This window comes from Egretta garzetta, unplaced genomic scaffold (assembly GCF_000687185.1).
Source record: "Egretta garzetta isolate BGI_Z169 unplaced genomic scaffold, ASM68718v1 scaffold445, whole genome shotgun sequence".
Classification (NCBI taxonomy): Eukaryota; Metazoa; Chordata; class Aves; order Pelecaniformes; family Ardeidae; genus Egretta; species Egretta garzetta.
In genome coordinates this window covers 1,495,510-1,506,227 of record NW_009259855.1, presented here as the reverse complement: position 1 = coordinate 1,506,227, position 10,718 = coordinate 1,495,510, and the positions used below count along the sequence as shown (strand labels likewise).

General features: G+C 45.4%; 1 long non-coding RNA gene across 1 annotated transcript in view; it reads left to right on the top strand.

Moving 5' to 3' along the window:
* LOC118452408 overlaps nucleotides 1–8,844 on the top strand; it is a 13,950-nt gene extending 5,106 nt beyond the window's left edge. Inside the window, exons 2-3 of the long non-coding RNA XR_004842179.1 lie at nucleotides 8,154–8,159; nucleotides 8,738–8,844. This is a non-coding gene — a long non-coding RNA (uncharacterized LOC118452408). The remainder of the gene's footprint in view (nucleotides 1–8,153; nucleotides 8,160–8,737) is intronic.
* Nucleotides 8,845–10,718: the final 1,874 nt, after the last annotated feature.

The following is a 10,718-nucleotide window of genomic DNA, read 5'->3' as shown; positions in this document are numbered from 1 at the left end:
AAGTGCAGGACCCGGCACTTGGCCTTGTTGAACCTCATACAGTTGACCTCAGCCCATCGATCCATCCTGTCCAGGTCTCTCTGCAGAGCCCTCCTCCCCTCAAGCAGATCAACACTACCACCCAGTTTGGTGTCGTTGATCTGTAACAAAGAAAAACAAACTGAAAGCTGCAGAGGAACCAAAAGGATAGGTGATTTCTGGATTTCCATCATACCTCCTAGCGTATCCCTGAAAGGACAGAAGCACTGCATCACTCTTTTCTGTCTGTCAGCAGCGATTGACTTCTAGTATTCCTCTTGCACTCCCCTCAATACCCTGTCTCTGCCGTGGAAATAAGTGGAACCACACACACTGTCTGAATATACCAATATATACCAATATAGCCTATATAAACAGATATACCATGTGGTATACAATATGGAATACCCAGAATACCCAAAATCACATACAACTGGGGAGTGGCACAAGGGATTCCCTCCCAGGAGCTGGACCCTGATGCTGCCGACAACTCTGCCATTTGAGGAAGGCTCAAGATGGAGTCTCTGCACACACAGCAATTCTGTGCTGAAGGATTAAAGGCCTAGTAGCAGTATTTCATGTTCTATCAGTACAAGATGGTTTTGGCATTGACTTCCCTCTCACCCAACAATACTTTATTTAGTAGTGGCAGCCCCTCTCCAATTACTATAGGCAATCATGGTACATGAATCACAAGTCTCTACATGAATATATTTATCATTCCTGGTCTTTAATATTTCAAAATAGATGGGCATGTTTTGTATTCCACAGGCATGAAGCAGGTAGATGATGACTGAATGCAGCTGGGAATTCATCTCATCTAGTTCAAGCGAGATGTATTATTCATGTGTAGTCAATGAGAAGGATGAGTAGTCAAGCCTGAGAGTCCATTAAAAAACCAAACACAGATCCATGCAAACTAAATTGGTTGGAGCTACTTTGTGTTTTTCCAGACTGTGGCTACAATGAGTAGTTCTGACTGAAGTCAAAACTCGTGATCCTTCCGAGGAGCCTTTGGGACTGGAAGGCTGGTGACAGTGGGAGACAGAGAGTCCTTGCACATAACAAAAACTGTAAAGAAAGTAAGGCATGACTGCCCATGGTTGCCTGAAGCCATTAAATTTAAATGAAGTGTAAATAAAGTTAAACCTAAAGGATTAAAGAAGGTCAAGAACTGTCAATTCAATATTGGCAACAGAGCAGACACGTTCAGGCAGCGTCAGGTTTTGAAGCTATCTATGAGGATCAGGAGCCACAGAAAATCCACACCAGCGGCAACGACTGTTTTTCTTCTCTCTGGCTTTCGTCTGAGATTCATTTTGCACAAGCCTGAGCTTTCCTGGCACCGTTGACAAACGTCCACTGTCACAGAGACGCAAACACCCACTTTGGGTAACACACACTTCCACATCCCGGTGCAGGAGGCAGGGGCTGTTTGCCTCCTGGAAGGGGCTGTAGGAGGTCAGTGAGATGCCAGCTCAGGCCTGATGTCTCCCAGGAATGGCCAGTGCTAACAGAGCATGAGGTTGCCCTTGCTGCCTTCAGCTGCCTGAACATCGGACACCCAGGGCTCAGTTTGGGCCCCCCCGAGCAGGCGTCGGGTGCCTCTATATACCACTGTTGGTACCCGCTCAGGTGTGACCCCCATGTAAAAAGTTGTGGTCTGCAAGTTGTGTGCCATCCAGGATGAGATTCAGCTACCTCCGTAAAGGCGTCCATTGCCACCTGAGATGCTGTAGCATGTCCTGACTGGCCTCTGGCTGCTGCTCCGGGAGATCACAGGCACCCTGTAGGTCCTGTGCCATATCTGCTAGCCTAGCAGAGATGTCTCAGGTGCCCTAGAGTGCCTGAATTAGATGCCTATGTGTAGGTAGCTGATGCACTCCCTTCTATCTATGCTAGTTACTCTGGGATCCTTCCTCTGTGCTCTGCAGCAACTTCAGGACATGCTTTATCCAGTCCAAAGGCAGGATGGGATGGGTGACATCTGTGAGGCGGGTGCCATGTACAGAGACTAGGCTGATCCATGAAGGATCACCTTCTCCAGCTGAATGGCAGTTACCACCCAGTTCACTCTCAGGATACAGAAAGGGGACATATTTGCCAGGAGCTGCAGAGAAGCACAGCAAGCCTTGAAAAACAGCCAAAGATGACATGTCAGGAAATTTTTAAGCTTTTCTATATTCATGATACACCAAAGGTCAGAGCTGGATCTCGCTGTGGGTTAATTCCTGTGTTAACTTTGTGTGGAGGGAGTTTATTTTGAGAATAGGTCTGGCAGATGGGTGCATATTGTCAGCAGTCTGCTTTAATGCTTAAATTCAGATTAGCAGAGGAAAAAAAACCCTCTCTGGTTTGTACAAAGACCTGAAATATGTTCATAATATTATGGCTCCCTGTATGTTCTTCCATCAGCAGTTAATAGTTTTCCCTTTCTTCCCCTCCTTAGAAAACTACAAATCCTAAATAAATGCCTGGACCAGGAGTCACCCTGTGTCATGACAGCTGGCCCATATAGGAAACATAATTGGATTCACTTTACACTCCCCTGAGGAGGTAAGAAATTCAGAATACAATTAAACTAAATTAATCTGTTTGGTATTAACAGCACCAGATTTAGCTTTAGCTGAAATAAGATGCTCTGCCTCATCAGATAGACTCTAGGCTGTCTCAGATCAGCCACCTGTTGTGTCGAGTAAATGATAGGCTGTGAAATCCTCAGTAGGCTGGATGCTGTGCTTAGCACACACTCTGCTTAGGGCACCCTTCGGGAACGAGGGACGTGCTTTTCACAGGGGTCCCGGGATGGCTGCCGAGTGAACACGAACACCACGTGTGCAGCGTGCCAGCTCACCGCCGCAGACCTCCGACCCTTCTAGCCACAAACCCAACCCAGCTCCTCACCTACTGCACGAGTTCCCTTTACCTGGGCAGCTGGCCAAAAAAAAAGGGTGTTAACACAACCATACTGTTGGCCACAAATGACATGGGGGGGGCTTTATTCTCCAGTGGCAGGAACCCGAGGTACCCTCACCAAAGTGCCTTTCTGTGCAATATCTATACATTGCCAAACTGGCTGGAGACCTGCAGCAGCTGAGAAATGGAGCACATGATGTGTGTGAGAAGAGGCTAAGGGAAATGGGTTTGTGTAGCCTGGAAAAGAGGAGGCTGAGGGGGAAACGTTGCAATCTTCTACCTCTTGAAGGGGAAGCTAATGGTGCATGGTCAAGAGGTAACAGTCACAGGTTGCAGCAAGAGAAAACCCCACTTGGGTATAAGGAGGAAAGTGTTTACAGTGGCTTAGCACTGGAACAGCTTACACAGAGGAGCTGTGTCATCTCCATCACTGAAGATTTGCATATCTCACTTGGACAGCCTGAGCAGCCCAACTTAACTTTGAAGTTGGCCCTGTTTTAAGCAGGCAGCTGGACTTGTTCACCTCAGGAAATTCCTTCCAAAATTAAACTTTCTGCAACTTTATGATTTATTTATGCACACCCACCCACACACTCAGTGAAATATTCTAAATAACTGTACCGAGTGTTTGATGATTTAATGCATAGTGATGTCTTAAATAGCCACTTACCTGTATAACCGCTCATATCCTCGTCATGTGTTTGCCATTCCCAGAGCTATATCAGTTTGCAAATGATCTCTGATCTTTCTCACAAGTTGCAAAAATCATCTGCCGAGCAGACTTGATTCGGCCGAATGATGGGCTTCTTGTTTGTCTTAGCCTGCCAGCATCAGCAGTACCCAGCACTGCTCCATGGTAATCAGCCCGGCTGAGCAGTGGCAGAGAACAGCCTCCCTGTTACTCATCACGTATTTGCTTTGTGATCAGCATGCACAGATGTAAAGTGTGAACACGCAGCTGAAATGGGCTTGATTGGCTGTTCGGCGGGTGACTGGGTGGGAACATGCGCCATGAGACCTGGCATTCACTTTCAGCAATGCCTTCTGGTGACTGCAATGCTCAAGTGGTGGAATAGCGGGAGACTTACCCTTTGACCTGTGAGAGTCCTCATCACTGGAGGTTTTCAAGATGAGATTGGACAGGGCGCTAGATAATCTCATCTAGGCTCCCTTTCCCATGAAATGTTGGACCACACGACCTTTCAAGGTCCCCTCCAGCCTGGGCTGTTCTATGATTTTACAGTTCTACTAACTCAGAGAACCTGCTAGGTACCTACTGAGGTTAAGGATACTAAAATACATTCTTCATTTTGAAGCAAAGTCTAATAAACAAGGCATAATCTGACTTTCTTCTAGTGAGCAATTTTCTATTTATCAAACACAAGAAGTTTGATCCACTTTGATCACTGAATTTAGTAAAATAAAAAGATGAGGATCAGATGAGCAACTGTTGAGATAGAAATTGGTAACAGCAGGACTCTTGACTAGAGAACCTCATTTTGATGTAGGTGATGCATTTTCATTGGAATAAAACCTACTTAAATACATGTATTTCTATTCTCAGAAAGAAAGAACAGTCAATACAGAAAATTAATTCCAGCAAGATAATTTACTTCCAGGGAATAATGGAATTATTGAATTTCTAGTGAAGAAATGTAATTAATTTTCCAGAACTTTTTCTGTATATAAATCATGTTTTGTAGCTTACTGCTGGTCTGATCACTAGCCTTCAACATCGGACTTGCCTTCTCATGCCCGAATAACATCTCCAGTGTTTCTCTCTGATCCTTTGGAGGTTCCTCTGATCCTTTGGAGGTTCAATTACTAACTCTTGCCCAACATGGCTAAAACCAGCCTCTTCTTCCTAAGTCCTCCTCCACAATTCTTTTTCTCAGTTATTATATGAATAGCAGGTACTCCTGGTACCCTATAACTTCTCCAAGACAAATGTCACCTGAAGGTCTCACTCCCAGCTTTATTTCAGCATTGTGGGGTCTTGTTGCAGAACACCTCTGAATCTGGCTGCTGCCACCCATCCACATGACTAACGCTGCTCTCCTTTCTCAGCTTTTGCAATATGCTCTGCTCACAGTTGCACCCCCAGCCTTGCTTTGTCTCTATGCACACACAGAAATGTTGTTGCAAAAATAATTCTACCCCATGTTTTGAAACTGTTTCCCAACGATTTGTATCTGCCAGGTTGCAGAGGACTGAGGCATTGGGCTGGGGGTTGGGATGTGAGGTTAGACATGGAGTCAGGGCTGCCAGGCTTAGGCAGGACCTGGGTGAGGGCCAGAACCAAATCACAGCTCCTGTACAGGGCGCCATGCCCCAGTTCCTGCAGCTTTTTCTCAGACATAGAGGACAACATTTTTGTCCACATGTTCATGGTCCCTTCTGGCCTACCTCACATCTGTATTATCTCTCATTGAGAATTAAGAAGCTGATTTCCATACCTGAGCTTCTGTAATTATTATTGTTATGTTTTCAAACAATACCTTTTCCTTTTACCTACACAACTCCCCAGATGTGGAATGCTCTCTCTGTACCAAGCCACACTGTGTGCTCCTAGAAATCCTTCCTTAACTCTCTGTTGTGTCCTGAACTGTACAGAAATGCTTGATGGATTTTTGACTACCAGTGTGCTAGCATCACTGTCTGATATGCTGACTGATATTGACTTATTTTATCTTAGTATTCTCCAGACTGTCTACATTTTTATATTATCACTTCTCCCATGTTACAAAGTCCTTGGGCTAAATCTAAGCTCTTTCCTATCTTTGTTTGTATAGCATTTATCACAGTAGAGTCCTCCTCCGTGATCAGTGTTCCTAAACACTTGGCTATATAAATAATAATGCTTTATCGCAAATGATAGCAAAGCAGCTCTTTGAATCAAAGCCAGGCATGAAATACAGGCGAGTCATTCTCAGCAATCCAGCTCCAACTGTCAGCTTTCCCATTTCAAATAGGTAATGCTCAGGCGTGGGCTGTATGCTTGTGATTCTTCGAAGCAGTGTGACTGTGGAGATTTATACACCTCTTAGTCCTACTTCTCTTCCAATCTGATGATCATGGAGCAGTAGTTGAAAACATTGATAGCACCTGGGAAGCCCAGATGAGATTGGGTCAAGTGTCAGATAGATACACTGACTGAAATCCTGGTGCCTGAAAGAAAAAAAAATTGTCTTTGAGTACAGCGAAGACAAGATTTCACATATAGAAATTCAAGCCAGAAACTACATGAAAAATTGAAGAAGGGAAGGGATGAATTAGATAAGGGAGTGACTGAAAAGTGGATTACATCCCTTTTGGAACCTAATTAGAAAAACTAAGTTTCCGAATACCTTGTGCCAAGGAGTGCCTGGGAACCATTTGGAGGCTGGGGGTTGGAGTTGGGGTAATGGAGGAAAATATACTTAAAGAATAAGTTTTAAAGTATTTAAAGTGTTTAAAAGCTGAGTGAAACCAAAATCTCACTTTCCAAATGCTCAGGACCTTGGATGCCAAACTTCCATGGACATCCTGGAGAGTCTGGATTGTAGGCACTTTTGAAAGGCTTGTTGGCTGCCTACTTAAAAACTTAGCCCTTTGCTAGAGCGCCCTCACTGAAAATCATTACAGCACTTTGGAAAAGTTCTTCCTAAATTGCTTTATAGCCTCAAAGAGGGGGAAAAAAACAATACAGAGGATGAGTGCCAAGATTATTTTGCCCAGCCATTCAGAGATCAGTGCCACCAGTCACAAAAAGATATATTCTAGAATTGCCAAAGGGTAAATCCAGCACCTGCAATGACCAGGACTGCATGTTTGTTGGGCATGGAAGATCAGCCTGGAAGGCAGATATTGGTATTCCTGCACTTGGATGGGACACAGGTCCATTCCTGGTTGTGTTAACCCACTGTATTAATTTGATGATAATTCTTCCTTGATGATAATAAACTCAGTTCACTTTACTGTTCCTTGTGGCATAGAATCTAGATGCACACTGCAGCAGAGCAGTGCCGTAATGAGAGATCTTTGCTGTTAAAGGTAATTTCATACCCTCCTGTGTAAGGGAATTACTGTCTTGGGGCTTTCTGCTCATTTTATACTCTTTAAATCTAGTATTTATTATAGTATCTAGTTTAAAATAAGACACTAAAAGGTTACATGTTTGATTAAGGAGGTGATGCAAATTTTAGGGGAAAATCAGATTTGAAGATGCATTAACATTTAAGGTCTGCAGATACTCTGTGGCTGGCTATATGGAATTCACTCATGAAAATGTCAGCAAAACACATGGTCTCACTCTGTTATGCATTGCTTGATAGGAATTCAGTCCTGAATAAAGGCTAGCTAGAAATTGAAAAAAGCCTGAAATCAACCTCTCCCATTTCAGACTAAGGCCCTGTAGACAAATTTTCAAGAGAAAGCAACTGGTGAAACCCTTGCTAAAATTTTTAGCACTGAGTTAACTCGTTTGGTTATTAGTATTAAAAGGCTCTTTATTATTATCACTATTGAAATAGCTGGTTCTCAATACTGAATGCCAAATGAATGTTGCAGGCTCCTTCTTCCAGCTGTGTAAGGAGGCAAAGTCCGCCTTTGCCACCTGTATAAGCCCATGGAGAATGGTATTGATACCCCGGCAGACATAGCTTTCTCTATGTTAAAGGCAGCAACTGCTGGTGATGCAAAAGAAAAGGGCGATGACAGCATTTCCCCTGCCTGGGCTTTCTGAGGTGAGCAGGCACTGTTTTAACTGGCTGCTGTGCCAACCCCTCCTTTTAATTCTCCAGCAGCCTCAGACTCCAGGCAGAGCTGAGGCACAGAGCAACCATCATCTGTGTTCACAAGTATAAACATAAACTCAGCCTGAGTGCCAAGAAATCATTACTGGATTTCTGACTGCCTCAACTCAGAGACAGCAGTGGATGTTGTCTACCTTGACTTCAGTAAGACTTTTGACACTGTCTCCCACAACATCCTCATAGGTAAGCTCGGGAAGTGTGGGTTAGATGAGTGGTCAGTGAGATGGATGGATTGAGAACTGGCTGAGTGGCGGGGCTCAGAGGGTTCTGATCGGCGGTACAGACTATAGTTGGAGGCCTGTAGTTGGCAGTGTTCCCCAAGGGTCAGTACTGGGTCCAGTCTTGTTCAATTTCTTCATCAAGGACCTGGATGAGGGGACAGAGTGTACCCCCAGCAAGTTGCTGATGATACAAAACTGTGAGGAGTGGCTGGTACACCAGAAGGCTGTGCCACCATTCAGCAGAACCTGGACAGGCTGGAGAGTTGGGCAGAGAGGAACCTGATGAAATTCAACAAGGGCAAGTGCCAAGTGCTGCACCTAGGGGGGAATAAACCCATGCACCAATACAGGCTGGGGGCTGACCTGCTGGAAAGCAGCTCTGCTGAGAGGGACCTGGGAGTCCTGGTGGATGACAAGCTGACCATGAGCCAGCAGGGTGCCCTTGTTGCCAAGAAGGCCAATGGTATCCTGGGGTGCATTAAGAGGAGTGTGGCCAGCAGGTCGAGGGAGGTTATCCTCCCCCTCTACTCTGCCTTGGTAAGGCCACATCTGGAGTACTGCATCCCGTTCTGGGCTCCCCCAATTCAAGAAAGACAAGGAACTATTGGAGAGAATCCAGCAGAGGGCTACAGAGATGATGAGGGGACTGGAGCATCTCTCTGATGTGGAAAGGCTGAGAGCTGGGTCTGTGCTTTAGCAGGGGGGTTGGACTAGATGATTGTTGTGGTTTAACCCTGGCTGGCAACTCAGCACAACCCAGCTGCTCGCTCACCCGCCCTGCCCCGATAGGCTGGGGGAGAAAATTGGAAGAGTGAAAGTGAGGAAACTGATGGGTTGAGATAAAGACAGTTTAATAGGGAAAGCAAAAGCCATGCATGCAAGCAAAGCTAAGCAAGGAATTCATTCTCTGCTTCCCATGGGCAGGCAGGTGCTCAGCCATCCCCAGGAAAGCAGGGCTCCATGATGCGTAATGGTGACTTGGGAAGACAAATGCCATCGCTCCAAACGTCCCCCCCTTCATTCTTCTTCCCCCAGCTTTATACGCTGAGCATGATGGACATCATATGGTGTGGGATGTCCCTTTGGTCACTTGGGGTCAGCTGTTCTGGCTGTGTCCCCTCCCAGCTTCTTGTGCACCTGGCAGAACAGGGGAAGCTGAGACATCCTTACCTGGTGTAAAGCACTGATCAGCAACAACTAAAACATCAGTGTGCTATCAACATTCTTATACTAAACCCAAAACATAGGACTATGCCAGATACTAGGAAGAAAATTGACTCTGTCCTAGCCAAAACCAGGACAATGGTCTCCAGAGGTTCCTTCCAACCCCAGACATTCTGGATTCTGTGATTCTGTGAACTCCTTGCGCTTGGTGTGCCTGGGGAAGAAAATAGGGCAGAAAATATGACAAGCACGTGTATGGGTTTGAACAGGAAAGCCCAAGATATCCCTGCATTTGCCAGTGCTCTAATTTATCACCTTTTCCCTGCACACCCAGCACACACTGATGAACATTCACAGCTGGGCTAGCAACACACCTGGTATGGGAGGCTTCTATCTACTCAGGCAAACCCCAGCTATGCTTTTATTCCACCCCTCCCCTTCATTACAAGGCATTTACATCTAAGCTGTAACCACTTGGGCAGACTTGGGCCTGAAGCATTGACCTGATAGAGACCTCAGTTGGAACTGGACTACATCCAATGACAGCTGAATATTTCTTTTTTATTTATACCTGATTTTTATCTTGTTTGCTGCTTGTTTTTTGCTCAGCTGAATTATTTCCACTTTCCATCCTCTGGAGAAACATCCATTGACTGCAGTGACATCTTGCTTAAAGGAAGGTGGTGCTGAGCAGAAATTACAGCTGCTGTGGGGAATGGTGTATTACTGTGCCCAGCTGCTGATTGCAGCCAACAAGTTATTTCAGTGCAGGTTTCTGTTTTTAGGCCAGTGGGAACCTGTGATTGTCAGAGAAGCTGAGGGAGCTGGTTTTGTTTGGTCTTAATAAGAGAAGGAGAAGGGGTACAGGAAAGTCTTCTTGTCATCAGTCATCTAATGGGAGGTTATAGAGAAGACTGAGCCTGGTTCTGCTTGGAGGCGGGTGGTGGTGGAGAAGAGGCAATGAGCACAAGTTGCAGCAAGGGAAATTCTGATTCTGTAGGATGAAGCATTTTGCACCACAAGGTTTGCCAGACACTGGAAGAGGTTGCCCAGACAGTTTGCAGAGATCTTCACCCAGAGAGACTGTCAAAACTTGACTGGACAAAACCCTCAGCAACCTGGTCTAAGTTTGCCTGTTATGTGCAGGGGGTTGGACTATACAGCCTTCAGAGTCCCTCCCAACATAAACGATCCTGTGAATCTCTCCTTACAATTTTTCGTGTGCTTATTCAGCCAGAGATGATCAGTCCTGCTTTTCAAGATACAAAAGAGAAGAAGGTAAGATCTCCTTCCAATGAAGCTGTACAGGCACAGGTACACCTTGGGTGAGTGTCCAAGATAGCACTGAGGGAATTTTTATACAGGTAAATGCTTTTTGACTTGTCAGGTATAGTTTCTCAAGATGCTCCTCTCAGTAACATATTTGCCACAATTACCTCTGACTTGCAAGAGCCTTTTGCAATCAGACATTGCTGGGAGCCATGAGATCTTCACCTGGGATACACCACTGCCAGGAAAAGAAACCTGTGTGTTTTCCAGCTTCCAGGTCTGAAGTTATTGTGCACACATTGAACCACTGCATGCCTCCCTGTGCACATCTCAGGGA